Source organism: Sinohyriopsis cumingii, unplaced genomic scaffold (assembly GCF_028554795.1).
Source record: "Sinohyriopsis cumingii isolate HCF-2022 unplaced genomic scaffold, ASM2855479v2 utg002482l, whole genome shotgun sequence".
Taxonomy (NCBI): domain Eukaryota; kingdom Metazoa; phylum Mollusca; class Bivalvia; order Unionida; family Unionidae; genus Sinohyriopsis; species Sinohyriopsis cumingii.
This window is the reverse complement of record NW_028316226.1, coordinates 228,318-243,439: the sequence shown is the minus strand read 5'-3', so window position 1 is coordinate 243,439 and position 15,122 is coordinate 228,318. Positions and strand designations below refer to the sequence as shown.

Genomic DNA, 15,122 nt, shown 5'->3' with positions numbered 1-15,122 from the left:
ATGCATTAGGCAAAGTTGATTGCAGGTTTTATCTAAGCAATACTCCAAACTTTAGGATAGGAAAACTGTACCAATAGTGCGAATTGCGTCCATTAATGTCTTGCTTACAAACTAATTCAGGACGGATTTTATTTGATTCACAACCTCCTTAGAAATGAACACCATTTCTCTACTTGCATGTGTCTTGTAGAAAGATCTAAGAGCCATATATATATATATATATATATATATATATATATATATATATATATATATATATATATATATATATATATATATATATATATTAACGCTGGGGGCCTTCATTTGATTCCAAGTCGATGAAAGGATACTTTTACATTCAGAATGTGTGCATGGTCCTAAATTGTACTAGCGTTTTTCGCTGTAACCTAATTGTCGCTCACTTATGTTTTGTATGCCAACGCCACAACTTAAAGTGTTCCATCAGTATTCATAGAACTGTATGCCTGAGAATGTGCAGAAATGCATTTCTGCCTATCGAAACAAAAGCACACCTGATGTTTCTATCCAGAACTCAAACCTCAGTAAATCATAAAATAGGGAGTTGCAAAATTAATGCTAAAACAATTCTCTGGCAATCAAGAAGTCTAGTAAAAGTAATGCCACCAATGTCTTTGATCAGTACATTTTGGAATTAGAGCTACAATGAAATGATTTTGCAATATTATCAGCCTAATACAAACCCAGTTTGAAGTGAGACAGAAATGGGACTCGGATTGAATCTTGAAAAGGTCAATAAAAGTCAGACGGAAACTTGCAGAAAACATGGAAGTCAGACGATATTTTTGAATAGTAAATGGAAATCAGACGAAGTCTTGGAAAAATATGTTTAGGTAGATTTCTGAACACAAGGAATTCGACTGCTGTATTCCGAATTCAATACCAAGGTATTGTTATATTTATCTGAAAAGTCACAAACCGGTCTAGAACTGGACTATGCCAAGCGAAGTTCGGACAAGTGGCACATTGTTTCAGATTGTTCAAGACAGACTGAGCGTGTTGCCGAGCGGATTTATTTTAATCGAAACACTTTGGCGCAGAAACACTATCCATATTTTAAAGATACAAATGATTTCCTGGAAAAAACTGACCAAACTTACAGCCTCTTAAAACTGTATACTTGGAGAAAGAAAAGTGTGCAACGGCCATAAATTACCAGTTTTGTACGTTAGGTGTATTGAGGATAGTTTCCTCGTTTGGACCCATGTGGAGGAAAAATAGTTTCCTGACTGGATATAACAACCAACATTCATCAATTAAAATTAAAACGAAAAAGAAATGGAATAAGGAGTAGATTTCCTAAATTTGACATTATACAACAGAATAAACTTGCAAACGGGAATAATCGGGACATTAGGATATATTTAAAGGAGATTCATCAATTGTTACGTTAAATACCTTTTCTGTAAGGCATGGGTTCAGGAGCATTGTTAATTCCAAACACATATTTCCCACACGATTTTGCAACATCAACAAGATTTAATGACGCTTCTTCGATGTATTTCGAGAAATAAGTTGAAAAATCAAGCAAGTGGTTAAACAGAGACCTGAAGTTTTAAGAAGAATAAATATTCTCAACAAAACAAAACTAACAATTTCGTTTTTTGTTAGTTACATTTGACGTTCTTAGTTTTTCTCCTTTATATTCCATACAACTTTACAAAACAAAAAATAACAATTACGATCTATGTTGGTTTCAGTCCACGTTCTTTTTTTCTTTTACATTCCTTAAAAGCTTGCAAAACAAATGTAACAAGTACGTTCTTTGTTGGTTAAAGTCGATCTTTTTTTCTTTCTCACATTCTTTACAAACTTACAAATTAAAACTAACAATTATGTTCTTTTTTGGTTTCAATCGACGTTCCGCATCTGCAAGATGACTTATTGTTGTTACAGCTCTGTGAAGATAACAATTCCAAAATGTTGCACCGTATAACTGTAAATATAACTTTATCAAGCATATTTATTCTTAATAGGGTTGTCAACTTTTGAAAGCTGAGGCTGATTGAAGTCCTGAAGATTGATCTCTGAAAGGTAAAGAAATGCAAGACAGGTTGATCATCTAGCCATCTACAACTACAAATATAACTTCCCAACATATGTCACATACACAACGAGAAAACACCGATATTATTTTCACCGAAAGCATAACTTAGGAAGAAAATTATAATATATTCAACTGAATTCGAATCGCAATTATGCGACTATTTATTTCAATTGAAACCTTTAAAGGGAGAGAAATCACTGGCCGCACATGGTGTCTGAAGCCATACACTGCATTATACTCCTCAGCAAGAGCAGAAGACCTCTTCCAGGACATGGTGATTATGACAATTTTTGCACGATCAGTTGCGTTCAAAACATTTAAAAGAACGGAAACCCTCTTCAAGCACATGGTACTTATTGGAAATGTAACACGTGCAGTTACATACGAAGCCAGTGAATGAACAGGAGCCGTGGTGATGCATAGTTATAGCAGAAACAGTTGCATTTGAAAATCCGAGAAACAGAATAAACTCTCTAGCCGAAGATGTTACCTACTTATGATATTGATCAAGTGGTAGTCGGTATTTATCACCTTCAGACACACACAATAAGAGAACGGGAGTAAAATGAAATTTGTTGATTTTGAAATAAGGACAGACCAAGTTTCATGAACATGTCTTACAATTTTAGAGCGAACTAACTGAAGACATTTTATTCTTAATTCTTACTGATTATATGGACAGACATACATTCGCAGAGTAAATGTGAATTTTTTTGAACATCAAAGTTTTCCTAATTTGACTTACTTGTTCATCTTTGAACTGCAACGATAAAACACTTAATTGACCATATGCCTTTTGTATGGTTTCGCTTTCTAATGAACCGAACACTTGATTGAAAATTCAGGCGTGAATATGCTTTGGCGCATCATCTTAAACTAGTATCATATACTTACTTTAAAACATAATCTGGACACTAGAATAGTTTTAAAGGAGGTTCATCAATTGTTACGTAAAATACTTTTCCAATAAGTCGTACGTTCAGGAGCATTGTCAAATTCCCAATACATATCTCCCACACAATTTGTAACAATCAACAACATTTAATGATGTTTGCTTGTTGCTTTTCGTGAAATAGGTTAGAAAATCAAGAAAGTGGGTAAACTGAGACTTGATGTTTTAAGAAGAATAAAGATTCTCAACAAGAAAAATCACAACCTACCAATTACGTTCTTTGCTGATCCCCGGTCGAGTCATACCAAAGACTTACAAAATGCTACTAACAGCTGCCTCGCTTCACGCTCAGCATTAAGAGGTTAGTGTTAGGACTGGTCCGCCTGGTGTCAGGATAATATGACTGGGTGGGACATCATGCTACATGTCTGCGGCATGATGCCCCAGTGCTAGACATAACTATAATTTGTCGCACTGCGGACATCGTAGCGATATGACTGATAAATTATTAAAGCTACGTTAAAAATCCAAATCACACACACACACACACACACGCACACGCACACATGTTCTTTGCTGGTTTTAATCGACGTTCTTATTTTTTCTTCTTTGCATTCCTTACAACCTTACACAACAAAAGATAACAATTACGTTATTTGTTAGTTTCAATCGATGTTCAGCATATGAATCAAAGTTTGCAAGAGAATATTTGTGTGATTTGCAACAACAATTTCCTGATGCGTTTCAAAGTTACACTTTGAATAGAGCTTACAAAGGAAATGAAAATATAAGGAGCATTTTGGGCGAGATCCAGTCTTCCGAGTATCGACAAGTCTGGTTTTTAAAAGTGTAAATCGAATGGTAGTAAGTGGTGAATGTTTCTAATTAATTCAGACCTAGCAATTAACGTTAAAACAAGTGAAAATTGTAAAGTTAAAAATATAGTTCATATGATGCGAAAACTGTTTTATGTTATGTATTGTTTAAACTGTATAAAGAGAATGCAGAGGAAACCAAAAGGCATTTAATTTATTTACTTTTAATGAACATTCTTCGGGACCTTTATGGTACATAGATTCATTCGCATCTATCTGTCTGTCTCTATGTATAACTGTATGTCTGTTTCAATCTCAATCCACTGTAAACCTGTCTGCCTGTTTGTCTGCCTATATGTCTATTGTATTGCCTGTTCAAGTATTTTGATTCTCTTGATGGGTATCTTCCTTCGTTGGAATGATGAAATAAATATCTATATATCAATCTATCGATTGACCGATAGCTTTATTTGTCTATATATCTTGATGGGCATGCTCCTTTTTGAGAATGAGTACATTTCATACACAACTAGTAAAGTTTCAAAATCTTAGTCTTTCGTCGTCATTAAACTATTCAATTTGCTTCAGAACAAGAAGACAGAATAACTTCAAATTACTTTTGTTTTTACATTCATCGCCAGGCTTTCTTCTCCAGTTACTTGTCGATATTATGTCCAAATAATGAAGATAATGACCCAAATATAAGTCCTTATTCCAAGGCCAAAAAAAACTGTCGCAAATGACCAAAGGAAAAACTGATTTTAATGAATTTTAATCATTATTGCATAGGATAAGAAGGAACTTAGTGTCACTATAAAGTGTTTTTTTTTCTCTTAGTTTTCTCTGACGATGGTGTTTTCTGACATATGTAATTGTGGTTAAGATTAGTCTTTCTTGTATACATAAACTGGTTCTCTAAATTCAAGAATGAAACTATGCAATCAAAACTGGCAGAAGTTAAATAATTATTAGCATACATTTTGATAAGGATGTCTAAAACAAACTTTTTCTGTATGGGTGTGGAGGTTAACTTTGTTCAGAGGAAGATAAGAGTGCAATGAAAAACTATGCTAATCCACTGGTCCATACAGTAGTTATATTTGTTCAAGAATTTCCGTACATCCTCTGAAGCTGAAGTCGTAAATGGGGTTCTGGGAAGTTAACTTCCAATTAATTGTACTTGACTAACTATATGAAAACCTATTTCAAGTTTTGGAGAAATGACAATTCACCAGCGTTTCCGAAATCAATCCGTCAAAAGTATTGCATTTACACGAATAATTGAAAATGAAATATTTCACTCATGGCTGTCCCGAGAGATTGCTTCAACCATTTACCAGGATACTACAAAATGAGTATTAACTTTCATTTCCAAAATGGTGGGCTCGTCCGGGATTTGAACCCGGGACCTCTCGCACCCAAAGCGAGAATCATACCCCTAGACCAACGAGCCTCACACGGGAAATAATCGTGCCATTATCCGCCTTTATATTTGTCCTGCATACGAGCCGTACCTTATCTACAGCTTGATATCAGTGCGCTGCTGTTACTCAGATCCTTGCACATGAAAAGATTATATCATAGATGAAACGTACATATTTCATTTCCTTGTGTACATTTCATGCACAAATAGTATTGTTTCGAAATATCAGTCTTTTGATATCATTTACTATTCAGTTTGCTTCAAAGCTAATCTCCCAAATCTATGAGACATACACATATAAGTCCTTCTTCCAAGGAGAAAAAACTGTCGCAAATGACCCATGATCAAACTAAATTTAATGAATTTTAATAATCTTTGCATCATTTAAGACCAGATGATAGGAAGGAACTTAATGTTCCTATAAAGTGTTTTCTTTTTCTCTCTTAGTTTTCTCTGAAGATTGTGTTTTGTAATATATGTAATTTATGGATGACATTATTCATTGTTGTATACACAGACTGGTTCTCTAAATTCAAGACCGAAACTATGCAATCAAGCTGATTGTTGTTGTGGGTAATAAATGAAAAGTAATTAGTTGACTTTGTTTAGACTAACATGCTTTAAGATAAAGTCGATTTCCGATGACGAAGACATATTTAGAATTAAAATGATATTTTATTTGCATGCTTCTAAATGAAATCCAACTCATCTGAATTTTACTGTTGATAATAATCAAGAGTTTCAGATCTACATAATATTAATTGCTGCCGATAGACCCTTGGACAATTCGTTGATCAAACAGCATTCTCCATTCGCCGGCGTCCCCGTTTGACACTTGGATTATGCATAAAGATGAATGCATGCTGATGTATGTCGATGGAAGCCAAATTTGCCATTCTAGTCGACGGTCATACCATTAATTTGACAGTTGATTTTCACAACAACAAAAAAGATAATTCCAGTAGGTGGATTAGGCAAGGTTCGTTTTAGGTTCTCTCTAAGCAGCACATTCATCTTTCGTTAAAGATATGATAGGAAATCTGTACAAATATTATGAATTCGTCCATCAATATTTTGCTTAAAAACCAATTCCGGATAGACTTTGTTCTATTTACAACCTCCTTGAAAACGAATACCGTTTTCTACTAAAATGCATCTTGTGGATAGATGTGAGATGAAATTCAAGCAGACAAGACCTTTGAAGAGACTAGCAAGTGAGAAATCATGTGGCTGTCTCCAATTTAGAAAGTGCTTCAATCCAAGTAATCTACGCCGTTTCAGAATCAAATAAAGAGATGTGTTGTGTCGGTTTACTCTAACAGCATGCATTGTAACCCAATAGGCAGTCAATCAATAAATCAACGCCTACTGAATTAGATGACACAGACATATAAATGACATTAGGCAGTTAAGGTAAAGACACGGTGGGGAGATAGGCCCTTACGAAGCAAGGGAATAATGTGCATCGGTGGTTCAGTGGTAGAATGCTCGCCTGCCACGCGGGCGGCCCGGGTTCGATTCCCGGCCGATGCAAATTTTTTTTTATATAATTTTGGAATGTTTGCATAATCCAATATTTGTAATAACTCTTTTTGCCCTAGTCTAATTTTCGCTCACTTTTGTGTTTTATGCCAACTCCACAACTGAAATCGGAACAGTCCTTGAATCAGAAGCTTGGATGTCTCACACTGAGTGTCCCTCGCTTCCCGGAAAAAAACATGGATGTTGGTGCAAAACAGCTTTCCATTACAATGGGACAGATCCTTATCTTGTCTATAAGGAGTTTCTAATTGGAACTGTAGGAAGAGCGTAATAACCTTCATTTTTCAGTTAGAGGTTAATCTTTAAATCCGGATGACGATGCCTATCGCCCTTAATTATTTTAACACAAGAACATTTCAGTGTACTGAACGTGTTATTATCATTTACTTTATGACACTAGAATACTCTTTTAGAGATGTCTTCAATTTATTTCAACATTTATGTCTGTCTGTAAACCTCGTTTCACGTTTGACCTTCTCCAGCCAACTTTGACTCGAATTTCATTGAACTGATTTCAAATCCAGACTCAAAGGAATGATACTAACTTCCCATTCACAATGTTTTTGTGTTATTTACAGAATACTGTATCAAACGATCATTGACCTCTCTCTCTCCCTCTGTCTCTCTCGCTCCCTCTCTCGCTCAATCTCCCTCTCTCTCCCTCGCACTCTCTCTCTCTCTCTCTCTGTCTGTCTGTCTGTCTGTCTCTCTCTCTCTCTCTCTCTCTCTCTCTCTCTCTCTCTCTCTCTCGTTCGAAATCACACAAGAGTTCAAAGTTTATGCCTGCACAATGTCATATGTAGGAAAGTCATCATTGGAGATGTAAATGTTTAGATGATCAACCTGTCATGGGTTTCATTACATTTCAGAGGACAACAAATAGAACTATAATCAGCCTGCAATTTCAAAACTCTACAACGTCATTAAGAATAAATGTACGACATACTGTTATATCTACAATTACACCGTTTGAAAGATAAACTATATCCTCATGCGCAAACATGCACGCACGCAAACATACATATATGTGTAAACAACATACAATCATTTTTTTTTAAAAGGCAAACTGTTATCTATACTGTATTTCTACTGTGTGATTGAAGTTTCTCCTTAATTGCGGGTAGGAGATTGGGCCTATCTGAATAATGTCTTTTTTATCAATAACATATTGAAGGCTTATTGTGTATATGGTTGTAGATTATAAAGTAAGATTATTAATTTTGTATGAAAACATCTTTATTTGGATTTGAGATCAGATCATTAGTTTTTCCTCAGGAAATCCTGGTGTACCAGATATTTGGCATGTTCTTTACTAAACCTTTAGTATTATACATGATCTTGCTGCCAGCGTTGAATATTATAGTAAACGAAACAAATATATTTGCAGTAGATGCATTAGGCAAAGTTGATTGCAGGTTTTATCTAAGCAATACACCAAACTTTAGGATAGGAAAACTGTACCAATAGTGCGAATTGCGTCCATTAATGTCTTGCTTACAAACTAATTCAGGACGGATTTTATTTGATTCACAACCTCCTTAGAAATGAACACCATTTCTCTACTTGCATGTGTCTTGTAGAAAGATCTAAGAGCCATATATATATATATATATATATATATATATATATATATATATATATATATATATATATATATATATATATATATATATATATATAGACGCTGGGGGCCTTCATTTGATTCCAAGTCGATGAAAGGATACTTTTACATTCAGAATGTGTGCATGGTCCTAAATTGTACTAGCGTTTTTCGCTGTAACCTAATTGTCGCTCACTTATGTTTTGTATGCCAACGCCACAACTTAAAGTCTTCCATCAGTATTCATAGAACTGTATGCCTGAGAATGTGCAGAAATGCATTTCTGCCTATCGAAACAAAAGCACACCTGATGTTTCTATCCAGAACTCAAACCTCAGTAAATCATAAAATAGGGAGTTGCAAAATTAATGCTAAAACAATTCTCTGGCAATCAAGAAGTCTAGTAAAAGTAATGCCACCAATGTCTTTCATCAGTACATTTTGGAATTAGAGCTACAATGAAATGATTTTGCAATATTATCAGCCTATTACAAACCCAGTTTGAAGTGAGACAGAAATGGGACTCGGATTGAATCTTGAAAAGGTAAATAAAAGTCAGACGGAAACTTGCAGAAAACATGGAAGTCAGACGATATTTTTGAATAGTAAATGGAAATCAGACGAAGTCTTGGAAAAATATGTTTAGGTAGATTTCTGAACACAAGGAATTCGACTGCTGTATTCCGAATTCAATACCAAGGTATTGTTATATTTATCTGAAAAGTCACAAACCGGTCTAGAACTGGACTATGCCAAGCGAAGTTCGGACAAGTGGCACATTGTTTCAGGTTGTTCAAGACAGACTGAGCGTGTTGCCGAGCGGATTTATTTTAATCGAAACACTTTGGCGCAGAAACACTATCCATATTTTAAAGATACAAATGATTTCCTGGAAAAAACTGACCAAACTTACAGCCTCTTAAAACTGTATACTTGGAGAAAGAAAAGTGTGCAACGGCCATAAATTACCAGTTTTGTACGTTAGGTGTATTGAGGATAGTTTCCTCGTTTGGACCCATGTGGAGGAAAAATAGTTTCCTGACTGGATATAACAACCAACATTCATCAATTAAAATTAAAACGAAAAAGAAATGGAATAAGGAGTAGATTTCCTAAATTTGACATTATACAACAGAATAAACTTGCAAACGGGAATAATCGGGACATTAGGATATATTTAAAGGAGATTCATCAATTGTTACGTTAAATACCTTTTCTGTAAGGCATGGGTTCAGGAGCATTGTTAATTCCAAACACATATTTCCCACACGATTTTGCAACATCAACAAGATTTAATGACGCTTCTTCGATGTATTTCGAGAAATAAGTTGAAAAATCAAGCAAGTGGTTAAACAGAGACCTGAAGTTTTAAGAAGAATAAATATTCTCAACAAAACAAAACTAACAATTTCGTTTTTTGTTAGTTACATTTGACGTTCTTAGTTTTTCTCCTTTATATTCCATACAACTTTACAAAACAAAAAATAACAATTACGATCTATGTTGGTTTCAGTCCACGTTCTTTTTTTCTTTTACATTCCTTAAAAGCTTGCAAAACAAATGTAACAAGTACGTTCTTTGTTGGTTAAAGTCGATCTTTTTTTCTTTCTCACATTCTTTACAAGCTTACAAATTAAAACTAACAATTATGTTCTTTTTTGGTTTCAATCGACGTTCCGCATCTGCAAGATGACTTATTGTTGTTACAGCTCTGTGAAGATAACAATTCCAAAATGTTGCACCGTATAACTGTAAATATAACTTTATCAAGCATATTTATTCTTAATAGGGTTGTCAACTTTTGAAAGCTGAGGCTGATTGAAGTCCTGAAGATTGATCTCTGAAAGGTAAAGAAATGCAAGACAGGTTGATCATCTAGCCATCTACAACTACAAATATAACTTCCCAACATATGTCACATACACAACGAGAAAACACCGATATTATTTTCACCGAAAGCATAACTTAGGAAGAAAATTATAATATATTCAACTGAATTCGAATCGCAATTATGCGACTATTTATTTCAATTGAAACCTTTAAAGGGAGAGAAATCACTGGCCGCACATGGTGTCTGAAGCCATACACTGCATTATACTCCTCAGCAAGAGCAGAAGACCTCTTCCAGGACATGGTGATTATGACAATTTTTGCACGATCAGTTGCGTTCAAAACATTTAAAAGAACGGAAACCCTCTTCAAGCACATGGTACTTATTGGAAATGTAACACGTGCAGTTACATACGAAGCCAGTGAATGAACAGGAGCCGTGGTGATGCATAGTTATAGCAGAAACAGTTGCATTTGAAAATCCGAGAAACAGAATAAACTCTCTAGCCGAAGATGTTACCTACTTATGATATTGATCAAGTGGTAGTCGGTATTTATCACCTTCAGACACACACAATAAGAGAACGGGAGTAAAATGAAATTTGTTGATTTTGAAATAAGGACAGACCAAGTTTCATGAACATGTCTTACAATTTTAGAGCGAACTAACTGAAGACATTTTATTCTTAATTCTTACTGATTATATGGACAGACATACATTCGCAGAGTAAATGTGAATTTTTTTGAACATCAAAGTTTTCCTAATTTGACTTACTTGTTCATCTTTGAACTGCAACGATAAAACACTTAATTGACCATATGCCTTTTGTATGGTTTCGCTTTCTAATGAACCGAACACTTGATTGAAAATTCAGGCGTGAATATGCTTTGGCGCATCATCTTAAACTAGTATCATATACTTACTTTAAAACATAATCTGGACACTAGAATAGTTTTAAAGGAGGTTCATCAATTGTTACGTAAAATACTTTTCCAATAAGTCGTACGTTCAGGAGCATTGTCAAATTCCCAATACATATCTCCCACACAATTTGTAACAATCAACAACATTTAATGATGTTTGCTTGTTGCTTTTCGTGAAATAGGTTAGAAAATCAAGAAAGTGGGTAAACTGAGACTTGATGTTTTAAGAAGAATAAAGATTCTCAACAAGAAAAATCACAACCTACCAATTACGTTCTTTGCTGATCCCCGGTCGAGTCATACCAAAGACTTACAAAATGCTACTAACAGCTGCCTCGCTTCACGCTCAGCATTAAGAGGTTAGTGTTAGGACTGGTCCGCCTGGTGTCAGGATAATATGACTGGGTGGGACATCATGCTACATGTCTGCGGCATGATGCCCCAGTGCTAGACATAACTATAATTTGTCGCACTGCGGACATCGTAGCGATATGACTGATAAATTATTAAAGCTACGTTAAAAATCCAAATCACACACACACACACACACACGCACACGCACACATGTTCTTTGCTGGTTTTAATCGACGTTCTTATTTTTTCTTCTTTGCATTCCTTACAACCTTACACAACAAAAGATAACAATTACGTTATTTGTTAGTTTCAATCGATGTTCAGCATATGAATCAAAGTTTGCAAGAGAATATTTGTGTGAATATTTGTGTGATTTGCAACAACAATTTCCTGATGCGTTTCAAAGTTACACTTTGAATAGAGCTTACAAAGGAAATGAAAATATAAGGAGCATTTTGGGCGAGATCCAGTCTTCCGAGTATCGACAAGTCTGGTTTTTAAAAGTGTAAATCGAATGGTAGTAAGTGGTGAATGTTTCTAATTAATTCAGACCTAGCAATTAACGTTAAAACAAGTGAAAATTGTAAAGTTAAAAATATAGTTCATATGATGCGAAAACTGTTTTATGTTATGTATTGTTTAAACTGTATAAAGAGAATGCAGAGGAAACCAAAAGGCATTTAATTTATTTACTTTTAATGAACATTCTTCGGGACCTTTATGGTACATAGATTCATTCGCATCTATCTGTCTGTCTCTATGTATAACTGTATGTCTGTTTCAATCTCAATCCACTGTAAACCTGTCTGCCTGTTTGTCTGCCTATATGTCCATTGTATTGCCTGTTCAAGTATTTTGATTCTCTTGATGGGTATCTTCCTTCGTTGGAATGATGAAATATATATCTATATATCAATCTATCGATTGACCGATAGCTTTATCTGTCTATATATCTTGATGGGCATGCTCCTTTTTGAGAATGAGTACATTTCATACACAACTAGTAAAGTTTCAAAATCTTAGTCTTTCGTCGTCATTAAACTATTCAATTTGCTTCAGAACAAGAAGACAGAATAACTTCAAATTACTTTTGTTTTTACATTCATCGCCAGGCTTTCTTCTCCAGTTACTTGTCGATATTATGTCCAAATAATGAAGATAATGACCCAAATATAAGTCCTTATTCCAAGGCCAAAAAAAACTGTCGCAAATGACCAAAGGAAAAACTGATTTTAATGAAGTTTAATCATTATTGCATAGGATAAGAAGGAACTTAGTGTCACTATAAAGTGTTTTTTTTTCTCTTAGTTTTCTCTGACGATGGTGTTTTCTGACATATGTAATTGTGGTTAAGATTAGTCTTTCTTGTATACATAAACTGGTTCTCTAAATTCAAGAATGAAACTATGCAATCAAAACTGGCAGAAGTTAAATAATTATTAGCATACATTTTGATAAGGATGTCTAAAACAAACTTTTTCTGTATGGGTGTGGAGGTTAACTTTGTTCAGAGGAAGATAAGAGTGCAATGAAAAACTATGCTAATCCACTGGTCCATACAGTAGTTATATTTGTTCAAGAATTTCCGTACATCCTCTGAAGCTGAAGTCGTAAATGGGGTTCTGGGAAGTTAACTTCCAATTAATTGTACTTGACTAACTATATGAAAACCTATTTCAAGTTTTGGAGAAATGACAATTCACCAGCGTTTCCGAAATCAATCCGTCAAAAGTATTGCATTTACACGAATAATTGAAAATGAAATATTTCACTCATGGCTGTCCCGAGAGATTGCTTCAACCATTTACCAGGATACTACAAAATGAGTATTAACTTTCATTTCCAAAATGGTGGGCTCGTCCGGGATTTGAACCCGGGACCTCTCGCACCCAAAGCGAGAATCATACCCCTAGACCAACGAGCCTCACACGGGAAATAATCGTGCCATTATCCGCCTTTATATTTGTCCTGCATACGAGCCGTACCTTATCTACAGCTTAATATCAGTGCGCTGCTGTTACTCAGATCCTTGCACATGAAAAGATTATATCATAGATGAAACGTACATATTTCATTTCCTTGTGTACATTTCATGCACAAATAGTATTGTTTCGAAATATCAGTCTTTTGATATCATTTACTATTCAGTTTGCTTCAAAGCTAATCTCCCAAATCTATGAGACATACACATATAAGTCCTTCTTCCAAGGAGAAAAAACTGTCGCAAATGACCCATGATCAAACTAAATTTAATGAATTTTAATAATCTTTGCATCATTTAAGACCAGATGATAGGAAGGAACTTAATGTTCCTATAAAGTGTTTTCTTTTTCTCTCTTAGTTTTCTCTGAAGATTGTGTTTTGTAATATATGTAATTTATGGATGACATTATTCATTGTTGTATACACAGACTGGTTCTCTAAATTCAAGACCGAAACTATGCAATCAAGCTGATTGTTGTTGTGGGTAATAAATGAAAAGTAATTAGTTGACTTTGTTTAGACTAACATACTTTAAGATAAAGTCGATTTCCGATGACGAAGACATATTTAGAATTAAAATGATATTTTATTTGCATGCTTCTAAATGAAATCCAACTCATCTGAATTTTACTGTTGATAATAATCAAGAGTTTCAGATCTACATAATATTAATTGCTGCCGATAGACCCTTGGACAATTCGTTGATCAAACAGCATTCTCCATTCGCCGGCGTCCCCGTTTGACACTTGGATTATGCATAAAGATGAATGCATGCTGATGTATGTCGATGGAAGCCAAATTTGCCATTCTAGTCGACGGTCATACCATTAATTTGACAGTTGATTTTCACAACAACAAAAAAGATAATTCCAGTAGGTGGATTAGGCAAGGTTCGTTTTAGGTTCTCTCTAAGCAGCACATTCATCTTTCGTTAAAGATATGATAGGAAATCTGTACAAATATTATGAATTCGTCCATCAATATTTTGCTTAAAAACCAATTCCGGATAGACTTTGTTCTATTTACAACCTCCTTGAAAACGAATACCGTTTTCTACTAAAATGCATCTTGTGGATAGATGTGAGATGAAATTCAAGCAGACAAGACCTTTGAAGAGACTAGCAAGTGAGAAATCATGTGGCTGTCTCCAATTTAGAAAGTGCTTCAATCCAAGTAATCTACGCCGTTTCAGAATCAAATAAAGAGATGTGTTGTGTCGGTTTACTCTAACAGCATGCATTGTAACCCAATAGGCAGTCAACCAATAAATCAACGCCTACTGAATTAGATGACACAGACATATAAATGACATTAGGCAGTTAAGGTAAAGACACGGTGGGGAGATAGGCCCTTACGAAGCAAGGGAATAATGTTCATCGGTGGTTCAGTGGTAGAATGCTCGCCTGCCACGCGGGCGGCCCGGGTTCGATTCCCGGCCGATGCAAATTTTTTTTTATATAATTTTGGAATGTTTGCATAATCCAATATTTGTAATAACTCTTTTTGCCCTAGTCTAATTTTCGCTCACTTTTGTGTTTTATGCCAACTCCACAACTGAAATCGGAACAGTCCTTGAATCAGAAGCTTGGATGTCTCACACTGAGTGTCCCTCGCTTCCCGGAAAAAAACATGGATGTTGGTGCAAAACAGCTTTCCATTACAATGGGACAGATCCTTATCTTGTCTATAAG

At 35.0% G+C, this 15,122-nt stretch overlaps 4 non-coding genes across 4 annotated transcripts; 2 read left to right on the top strand and 2 right to left on the bottom strand.

Moving 5' to 3' along the window:
- Nucleotides 1-5,156: 5,156 nt before the first annotated feature.
- On the bottom strand, nucleotides 5,157-5,228 carry Trnap-ugg (transfer RNA proline (anticodon UGG)). Its single transcript has one exon. It is a non-coding gene; the product is annotated as a tRNA-Pro (tRNA).
- Nucleotides 5,229-6,660: 1,432 nt separating this feature from the next.
- On the top strand, nucleotides 6,661-6,731 carry Trnag-gcc (transfer RNA glycine (anticodon GCC)). The gene has a single exon. It is a non-coding gene; the product is annotated as a tRNA-Gly (tRNA).
- A 6,569-nt stretch (nucleotides 6,732-13,300) lies between these two features.
- Trnap-ugg (transfer RNA proline (anticodon UGG)) lies at nucleotides 13,301-13,372 on the bottom strand. The gene has a single exon. It is a non-coding gene; the product is annotated as a tRNA-Pro (tRNA).
- Nucleotides 13,373-14,804: 1,432 nt separating this feature from the next.
- On the top strand, nucleotides 14,805-14,875 carry Trnag-gcc (transfer RNA glycine (anticodon GCC)). Its single transcript has one exon. It is a non-coding gene; the product is annotated as a tRNA-Gly (tRNA).
- Nucleotides 14,876-15,122: the final 247 nt, after the last annotated feature.